Below are 10,558 nucleotides of genomic sequence, written 5' to 3' on the forward strand. Positions count from 1 at the left end.
CTCGGCCACCATTGACCACACGTTTTCAATTGGTGAGAGATCTGGAGAATGTGCTGGCCAGGGCAGCAGTCGAACATTTTCTGTATCCAGGAAGGCCCGTACATGAGCTGCAACATGCTTTCGTGCATTATCCTGCTGAAATGTAGGGTTTCGCAAGGGTAGAGCCACGGGTCGTAACACATCTTAAGTGTAACGTCCACTGTTCAAAGTGCCGTCAATGCCAACAAGAGGTAACCGAGACGTGTAACCAATCGCACCCCATACCATCACGCCGGGTGATACTCCAGTATGGCGATGACGAATACACGCTTCCAATGTGCGTTCACGGTGATGTCGCCAAACACGGATGCGACCATCATGATGCTGTAAACAGAAGCTGGATTCATCCGGAAAAATGACGTTTTGCCATTCATGCACCCAGGTTCGTCGTTGAGTACACCATCGCAGGCGCTCCTGTCTGTGATGCAGCGTCAAGGGTAATCGCAGCCATAGTCTCCGAGCTGATAGTCCATGCTGCTGCAAACGTCATCGAACTGTTCGTGCACATGGTTCTTGTCTCGAAAACGTCCCCATCTGTTGACTCAGGGATCGAGACGTGGCTGCACGATCCGTTACAGCCATGCGAATAAGATGCCTGTCATCTCGACTGCTAGTGATGCGAGGCCGTTGGGATAAAGCACGGCGTTCCGTATTACCCTCCTGAACCCACCGATTCCATATTTTGTTAACAGTCATTGGATCTCGACCAACACGAGCAGCAATGTCGCGATACGATAAACTGAATTCGCGATAGGCTACAATCCGCCCTTTATCAAAGTCGGAAACGTAATGGTACGCATTTCTCCTCCTTACACGAGGCATCACAACAACGTTTCACCAGGCAACGTCGGTCAACTGAAAAGCTAATCATTTGCATATCACAGCATCTTCTTCCTGTCGGTTAAGTTTCGCGTCTGTAGCACGTAATCTTCGTGATGTAGCAATTTTAATGGCCAGTAGTGTATCTTGTTGAAGTTGGTTGCAGTTTAGTGCTGTATGTCTACACGTTACTTACCCTGTGGTGATTCAACATGATGAAGCCAAACTCACATTATTTAGACACGGGCATTGATAAGTGAGATGTGAAATGAATAGAAAAGTTCCTAAAAATCGGTCCCTTGTTGCGGCGCTTCGGCAGTACTTGTACTTCGTTATTACAGAAAGATTGGTAGTGAAGAGTACAACGATAGACTTGGTATATTGGGTGGTTTTGACGTCTATACCTGATGATACCTTTTTGACTTAGGTCTTGAAGCTGCAGGTAATTAATGAGACGTTGCCTGCCGTTTGAGCAGGTCTCGCTCAGGATTTCGCATTCTGTCTCTGATGTGGCGGCGGCTGCAGGCTAAGTGCGTTATGACATGTGTCGCGCGCAGTTAGCTGCCTCATTTCCATTTACAAGCCCGCACGCCGGGATACGGTGCTTGCGGCGAGCAGTGGCTGTTAATACAATCTGCGTGACGGCGCAGTCTGGATCCTACAAAGGGGTTGCTGCGTGGCGGTCGTAGAATCGCTAATACGAAGATGGCGTAGGTGCTGATCACGGAATTTTATAAATGTGTGCGTCAGATACCGCACTGCTTGAAGCATACACTGAGGTGGGATAGCGATAATTGCTTACGCACACGTGGAGATGGATGTAGTGTCGGGTACACAAGGCATGAAATGGCAGTGCATTGGCGGAGCTGTCATTGTTACTCAGGTGATTCACGTGAAAAGCTTTTCGATGTAATTATGGCTGCATCGACGCGAATTAAGACTCTGAACACGGGTTGGTGGATTGAGCTGGACGCATTGGATATTCCTGTGGTGTCACCGCCAGACACCACACTTGCTAGGTGGTAGCTTTTAAATCGGCCGCGGTCCGCTAGTATACGACGGACCCGCGTGTCGCCACTGTCAGTGATGACAGACCGAGCGCCGCCACACGGCAGGTCTAGTGAGACGTACTGGCACTCGCCCCAGTTGTACAGCCGACTTTGCAAGGAACGGTTCACTGACAACTACGCTCTCATTTGCCGAGACGATAGTTAGCATAGCCTCCAGCTACATTTGCTACGACCTAGCAAGGCGCCGTATTCAATTGATATTCAGATTCTATTAATGTATCATCAAGAGCGATGTTCTACAAATGTGGATTAAAGTTAAGTATTCCAGAAGCTACGTACTTTTCTTTATAGCATTCATTACGTATCCTGTTTCAGACCTCACGCCAGCCTGCGTGAGTTTAAGCGCGTGCCTTTCGGCTTCCTCTCATTGTGTCTAGGCTGTCTTGTCTAGACACAACAATTCCATTTCGGAAATCGTTGGGGAATTCAGTATTCCGAGAACAACAGCGTCAAGAGTGTGCTAACAATACCACATTTCACGCATCGCTTCTCACCACAGACAACGCAGTAGCCGACGGCCTTCACGTAACGACCGAGAGCAGCCCCGTTTTCGTAGAGTTGTCAGTGCTAACAGACAAGCAACTCTGCGTGAAATTACCGCAGACATCAATGTGAGACGCACGATGAACGTGTCCGTTAGGACGGAGCGGTGAAATCTGGTGTTAATGGGCTGTGGCAGCAGAGGAGCGAGACTAGCTTCTCTGCTGACAGCACGACATCGCCTGCAGCGCCCCGCCTGGGCTCGTGACCATATCGCTTGGATCCTAGGTGACTGGATAACGGTGGCCTGACCACATAAGTCCTGATTTCGGTTGGTAAGAGCTGATGACAGTGTTAGAGTGCTGCGTAGCCGCCACGAAGCCGTAGAGCCAAGACGTCAACAAGGCCTATGCAAGGAATTGGCGGCTCCATAATGAAATGGGCTGTGTTTATATGGAATGAACTGGGTCCTCTGATCCAACAAAATCTGTAATTGACTGAAAATGGTTATGTACGGCTACTTGGAGACCATTTACAGATATTCATGGACTTCATGTTCCAAACAACGGTGGAATTATCACCGGGCCACAAATGTTCGCGATTGGTTTCAAGAACATTCTGGAAACTTCGAGCGAATGACCGCCCGACATGAATCCAATCGCACATTTATGGGGCAAAATCAGAAGTCAGTTCGTGCACAAAATCCTGCACTGGCAAGAATGCAGTGGGCGGCTATAGAGGCAACATGGCTTAATATTTCTGCAGGGAACTTCCAACGACTTGTTGGGTTAGTAACACATCGAGCTGTAGCACTACGCCGGGAAAAAGTAGGTCCGACACGATATTAGAAGGTATCCCACGACTTGTCACCCCGACGTATTTCTCGTCAAAAACTTTTTATACATATGACATGCCCTGGCAAGGAATTCTCCAGGGAACACTATCATAATAAAAGAACAGAGGAAAGTCAGCCACGATCACGGTGGGTGGAAACAGTCGCACAGAGTTCCATGAGCTTATCTCGAAAAGTTTTAAATCGAGAAGGATGGGCGATGTTTGTTCCATCAGATACCCGACAGTCATCGTGAACTGAAAGTGCGAGAGTGTGTGTCGAACACTTGCTAAGATTAAGAATGATCTTACTGCATTTGTATGGAGAGATGAAGATCTGAAACCTAGTAATTCCTGATGTAGCATCAACAGCTCATCAAAAAACCAAACCAATTTAATGTCATGTGCGTTACTAGACGAACGGCTTTTACAGTGATTGAGGGCAGTATTAGCCAAAAAATATTCCAGTTAGTGATATGGGTCAGATGCCCTGACGATGCCTTAAGTAGCTATTAGTGAAGAAACAGTCACACCTGTTCTCAAATGTAGAACCGAACACCAGGTTGTGAGTCAGTGAGAGGATATTGAGGAGATGTGGCTTCATCACAATGAAACAGAAAGTGGGTGGGTTAGAGTTTAGCATACCACAGACATTAATATCATTAGAAGATAGGAGAAAAGGCTTGCGTTTTTATGGACTACTCACAAGTCGGGTCAGAAAATCCGTTGTGGTCTTTTGAACGAACCTTCCCGGTATTCACCATCATGATGAAGGGAAAAACGTAAAACCAAATTCTTTGTGGCTAGACACAGAACTGAGGTGTATTCCTTCGGAAAACGAGTTTCGTGTGTCAATCTACATGTCATCTCTCTCGCTGAGAGAGCAGGAAGACCATGTAGCTCATGATACGCTATAGCTGGCCATAATTGATTATTACCAATATTCATCAAGGGAGTATGATGAAAGACCTTGCCACTATTAGAAAAAAAGATATTTCTTGGATAAGTGGTCTTGTAGGTTCCGGAAAGATAGGGGGCTGGATACACTATACCCTACAAAAAAGAATCGTTCAAAAGACGAAGTGTTGTTTTTAAAATTAGAGTGAGAATGGCAACATTAAGTTAACTCAGATACATAAATAAGCGAGTATGCAGTCGACTTCTCTCGTAAAATTTTTGTGAACGACATGTGAAGAGGGAACAATAGCGTTGTCACAGAATATAATTATGAGCTATTGGTGTGAAATGCGGTACAGAGAAGTGTGGTACAGATAAGGGGGCCTGCCGGGGTGGCCGAGCGGTTCTAGGCGCTATAGTCTGGTACCGCGCGACCGCTACGGTCGAAGGTTCGAATCCTGCCTCGGGCATGGATGTGTGTGGTGTCCTTAGGTTAGTTAGGTTTAAGTAGTTCTAAATTCTAGGGGACTGATGACCTTAGAAGTTAAGTCCCATAGTGCTCAGAGCCATTTGAACAGATATGGGCAAGAGAACCTCAGAACTGTGGACTGAGGTGATGATATGTGAACAAGCTATACAAGCATTCTTTCATCGATGTACACGTTCTATATGGCACAGTCAATTGAAAAATGGGTTCAGCCCTCAACTTCCTCAAACTTAGTACCGCACGTTCAATAAAAATTTTCTATGTCTATGACCACGTTCAGGGGGTACAATAAAAATTTAGCCCACTTTTCGGCTACTGATCAGACAGTCTTGATCAAAGTGACTCAGAGTGCCTGAGTCTTTAACCTAAATGCCGTTGTTCTTTTATTATACGCATGCTGCGTACAAATATTTACGTAGAAAGATATAAGAAATGGATCTCCGACTGTGAAAACTTCTGCCCATTAACTACCATACGGGGAGCACACGAAAGGAACAGAAATGATGTTCTGGTGGGAGAAGATTTTGTACTACCGTATTCTGCCTCCAGAAGCGTATAGAGCTACCATTCACGAGTCAGTAAGTCAAGCATTGTCACTGAAAAAGGTTCCGTTCGGTTTGCGCGCATTTTAAGTGACTCATTTTGTGTGCTTGCTGTTTTTGTCATGGCTGATTCTTGTGAACAGCGAGCGGCTATAATATATTGCTTCTTGTTCGTAAAAGATGGCAGTGTGCTTGAGGTGTTAAAAACGGCCTTCAAGAACGATGCAATAGGGAAAACTAAAGTGTGTGAGTGCTTTCAAAGAGGTGAAATGTCACTTCATGACAAACCTCGCCAGATCACCCTTCCACGGCCCTAGGGGATGAAAATGTTGAAAAAATCTGCGAACTTATCCAGGAAAATCGACGACGAACCACTGAAGAAGTTGTGGGATGAAAAGGATGGCTGGCAAATTCGTGTCACGACGGCTGACTGCTGTACAAAAACGACACCACGTGGAAGCTGCTGGGCTTTGAACATCCGCTCCGAAACGATCCAAACTTTTTCCAGAGTCATTACAGGTGACAAATCATTGTGCAACGGTTACGACCCTAAGTCGAAGCAACAATTAAGTTCGTTTCGTCCCAAAAAGCCCGTCAAGTGAAGCTAAACGTAAAAACACTGACTTTGTTCCACAGGGTAGACATCTAACCCTGTGTGCTCTGGAAAGACTGCGAAACAATTTGCGGCAGCAGAAGTTCACATTGTGAGTGCTGGCCGACTGGATTTTCCACATCGATAATGCCCCGTGTCACTCAGCTCTGTCTGTGCGCTAGTGTTTGTTCAAAAATGGCATGATGCCTATGCTCCGTCCTCCCTACCAACCTGACCCCGCCCGTTGTGACTTTCTCTTATTTCCCCGAATGAAAAGAGATCTGAAAGGCATATATTTTGCCGTCGTTGCTGAGGCGAGGGAAAAAACCACAAAGGCCCTGTCAAGCTTCACAGAAGAAGAATTTAAAAAGTGTTCCGAAGAATGGAATAAATGATGAGACAACGTATTAGAGCTAGTGGAGAGTACAGTGAAGGGAATTGAAGGCTGTTTGTTAAAAAGTTCAATAAACAAGATAAAAAACAAATTCTGTATTTTTTGGTTGCGCCGTCGTATGTGTGTCATAGCTCTCTGAGCATGTTGCCCCTCACACTCTTGTACGTATAGGTCTGTAACAAATAGATTTATTACTTATACGTCTGAGCGCTAAGATCCATAAACACCAAACAACCAGACTTCACAAGGTTTCTTCCTTTTCATTCAGTCTCATTTGAAATCCAATAGTACTAATGAAACAGAATGTTTTACGTGCGCCGTACTGACCGACGTCTGGCTAAAGACGTACGATCAAAGACATACTGGGATTTCCCGAAGTAAAACTGACCATTTCATGACGCTCAGGAAAGTCCTATTCTAAATTCGTTTATAAGATTATTCGTATTTGTCGTATGGCTGAATTTGCTATAGCCTTGCTTTTACGGAGAGGCTGTATAAAATGTATAGCTCTGTTGCAGTTTGCGAAATAGTAGATGTTCATGGCGTGTATGCCACTTCAGTTTTTCCTGCAGGGAATGGCTATGGATGCAAATTCCGTCGAAAATAAAGCTTAATACAGTACACACAGATATGCAGTTAGGTTGAGATTTGATGTAGGTGACATATTAGAGAGCCAACAATTTACTGTATTAGTTTTATGCACTGGAAAATAACGAACATACTTACTGACTAGCTACGACTTCCAACCGTTGTATTAATGTATTTCGCTACATATGTTACCTATTTTATAGCCGATCTTAGAAGACATTTCGCTTTTTTTTTTTTAACGATGTCTCAGGTTTATGAAATTTGACTCTTATATGTCTGATTGTCGGTAAGGTGATTTGATATTTCCAAAACCAAATTTCAGTTGTTCATATCCAATAAAATCGGAGTGGAACTGGAATGAAACCTCGAAAGACTCCCCTGATCCACGCATTCTGATTTTTGGCGGTGTCGTTACGTAGAAAATCTTGAATTTAATTTAGTACCGGGATTTTTTCTGCAGGAAATCGGCCTGTGGACTGACTGCCGCTTCATTCTTTGCCTTGAGCTTTATTGATTGCGAAGACACGACTGAAATCAGTTTTGAATTTTGGAGACATGTAGGCTTTAATTTGAGTATGGAGGACGGAAGAGGTAAGATCGTCCTGGAACAAGTGATGAGAAATCGAACGAGAGCTGATGGCTTTGCAACGTTCACAATATAAATCTGTTCGCAAAGTCTCCAGAAATCGGTAATCCTTAGGAGGACAGTACACAGGTTATATATCTCCACCCTTATCCGTAGCTTTCCGCGCCGATTCAACCATTTAACTGACATTTACGCATTCAATTTCCTGAAGAGCTACTTAAGCGCTTGAAGGATACCGAACATATCCTAAGGCAAGTGATATCAGATAGAAAAAACGTGGTTAATTTCCGCATTTAGAGCCCAGTATGACAGAAATTATGGCGACACGCTGGAGCTGTATATAATACGTTAATTATCTGAACATGAACCAACGCTCTCTTTTTTTAGCTAAATGATGTTCCACATCATTGACACCTTCAAGTTAGACATGTTACTGGGCAATTTATTTACTAGACGACGTATTGGTAGAGCTATCACAATTCCCTAGCCCTGACCCTTTGATTTTAGACCTTTTTGTCTGTTGCTTTATGCTCAGTGTTCATCAGATCACGCTGAAGATATCAATGTTCTGAAAGTTAAACTTAGTAGTGTAATTATTTGTACTGAGTGTGGTGTCACCGCCAGACACCACGCTTGCTAGGTGGTAGCCTTTAAATCGTCCGCGGTCCGTTAGTATACGTCGGACCCGCGTGTCGCCCCTATCAGTGATTGCTGACCGAGCGCCGCCACACGGCAGGTCTAGTCTAGAGAGACTCCCTAGCACTCGCCCCAGTTGTACAGCCGACTTTGCTAGCGATGGTTCACTGGCTACATACGCTCTCATTTGTCGAGACGACCGTTTAGCATAGCCTTCAGCTACGTCATTTGCTACGACCTAGCAAGGCGCCATATTCAGTTACTATAAGTACTATGTGAACAGATAACATTGTGACTCTTGTACCATCAAGAGCGACGTTCATCATTAATGGATTAAAGTTAAGTATCAAAGTAATTACGTCCGCTTTCTGAATTCTAATTCCTTGTCATGTTCCAGACCTCACGTCAGTATAGTCCTTCTCTCCTCACGCCAGCCAGCGTGAGCTAAGACGCGTGTATTTCGGCCTCCTCTCGTAACACGGTGTTGGCTCTTCTGTCAACACAACACTGAGAAAGACAAAGTGCACCACATTCAGACAAATGTAGAATACAGATTTAATGTTTGTCTTGTCACAATATCTGCACACACTGAAATGAACTAACGACGAAAGGGTCTTTTATTTTTTGTTTTGTTTTTACACTTGCTGCAGCAGATAAACAAAAGGTCATTCTTTTTCAGTAATTACACATCATATTACACGGACTGTCATTTTCAAGTATGGTCTGTATTTGAAACTCGTTACCGGACAGGCACGGCACTCCTGTACTCAACGACTGGTTCTTTTTGATGAGACGTCGCGGTGGAGCCTGTGTGCTCACCACTGGTTTCCGTGTCACAGTGCTGTCACTCACTCTTTCGGCCCTGGCAGCCAGGCGACATACTTTAAATTGCGCTTCCATCAGGCGGTACGGCCTGCAGACCGTCCCACCGAGCAATCAATCACCAGCTAGCGCGACGCAAAATACAGTAGGCAGCTATGTGATTACGAAAAAAACACGCGCGAGAGGAGAATGGGCAACGCGCGTGAGTAATTCTGTTATGTCGATGATCTCATGAGGCGAAAAAAAAAGCAAACGAACCTACAATTACTCATCACTAGCACGTGGGCTGAAGTATAATACACTGACGGCAAAAAAATCGCAACACCAAAAAATAATTAATGCAGAGTAACGACATTTGTCTAGGAAACATACACTACTGGCCATTAAAATTGCTACACCAAGAAGAAATGCAAATGATAAACGGGTATTCATTGGACAAATTTATTACACTACAACTGACGTGTGATTACATTTTTATCAATTTGGGTGCATAGATCCTGAGAAATCAGTACCTAGAACAACCACATCTGGCCGTAATAACGGCCTTCATACGCCTGGGCATTGAGTCAAACAGAGCTTGGATGGCGTGTACAGGTACAGCTGCCCATGCAGCTTCATGATCGAATGAAGGATAGAGCCACTGGTCGTAACACATCTGAAGTGTAACGTCCACCGTTCAAAGTGCCGTCAATGAGAACAAGAGATGACCCAGACGTGTAACCAATGGCACCCCATACCATCATGCCAGGTGATACGTCAGTATGGCGATGACGAATACACGCTTCCAATGTGCGTTCACCGTGATGTCACCAAACGCGGATGGGACCATCATGATGCTGTAAACAGAAGCTGGATTCATCCGAAAAAATGACGTTTTGCAATTCGTGCACTCAGGTTCGTCGTTGAGTACACCATCGCAGGCACTCCTGTCTGTGATGCAGTGTCAAGGGTAGCTGCAGCCATGGTCTCCGAGCTGATAGTCCATGCTGCTGCAAACGTCGTCGAACTATTCGTGCACATGGTTGTTGTCTCGCAAACGTCCACTTCTGTTGACTCAGGGATCGAGACGTGGCTGCACGATCCGTTACAGCCATGCGGATAAGATGCCTGTCATCTCGACTGCTAGTGATACGAGGCCGTTGAGATCCAGCACGGCATTCCGTATAACCCTTCTGAACCCACCGATTCCATATTCTGCTAACAGTCATTGGAACTCGACCAACGCGAGCAGCAATGTCGCGATACGATAAACCGCAATCGCGATAGGCTACAATCAGACCTTTATCAAAGCCGGAAACGTGATGGTACGCATTTCACCTCCTTACACGAGGCATCACAACAACGTTTCACCAGGCAACGACGGTCAACTGCTGTTTGTGTATGAGAAATCAGTTGGAAACTTTCCTCATGCCAGCACGTTGTAGGTGTCGCCACCGGCGCCAACGTTGTGTGAATGCTCTGAAAAGCTAATCATTTGCATATCACAGCATCTGCTTCTTGTTGGTTAAATTTCGCGTCTGTAACACGTCATCTTCGTGGTGTAGCAATTTTAATGGCCAGTGGTGTATGTAAGTGATTAACATTGCAGGAATACACGTTAATGTTAGCACGAGATAAGTCATTAAAAATTTGAAATGCAGGTACATTAATAACTGGTGTAGCTCCCAGAACGTGGAATTCAAGCACGCACATTGTGTTGCACAACTGCCGAATGCTAGTTTGTAGGATGGAATTCAATTCCTGTTGCACTTGGTCAGTCAATATAGGGGCGGTTA

Source organism: Schistocerca cancellata, chromosome 6 (assembly GCF_023864275.1).
Source record: "Schistocerca cancellata isolate TAMUIC-IGC-003103 chromosome 6, iqSchCanc2.1, whole genome shotgun sequence".
NCBI classification, from domain to species: Eukaryota; Metazoa; Arthropoda; class Insecta; order Orthoptera; family Acrididae; genus Schistocerca; species Schistocerca cancellata.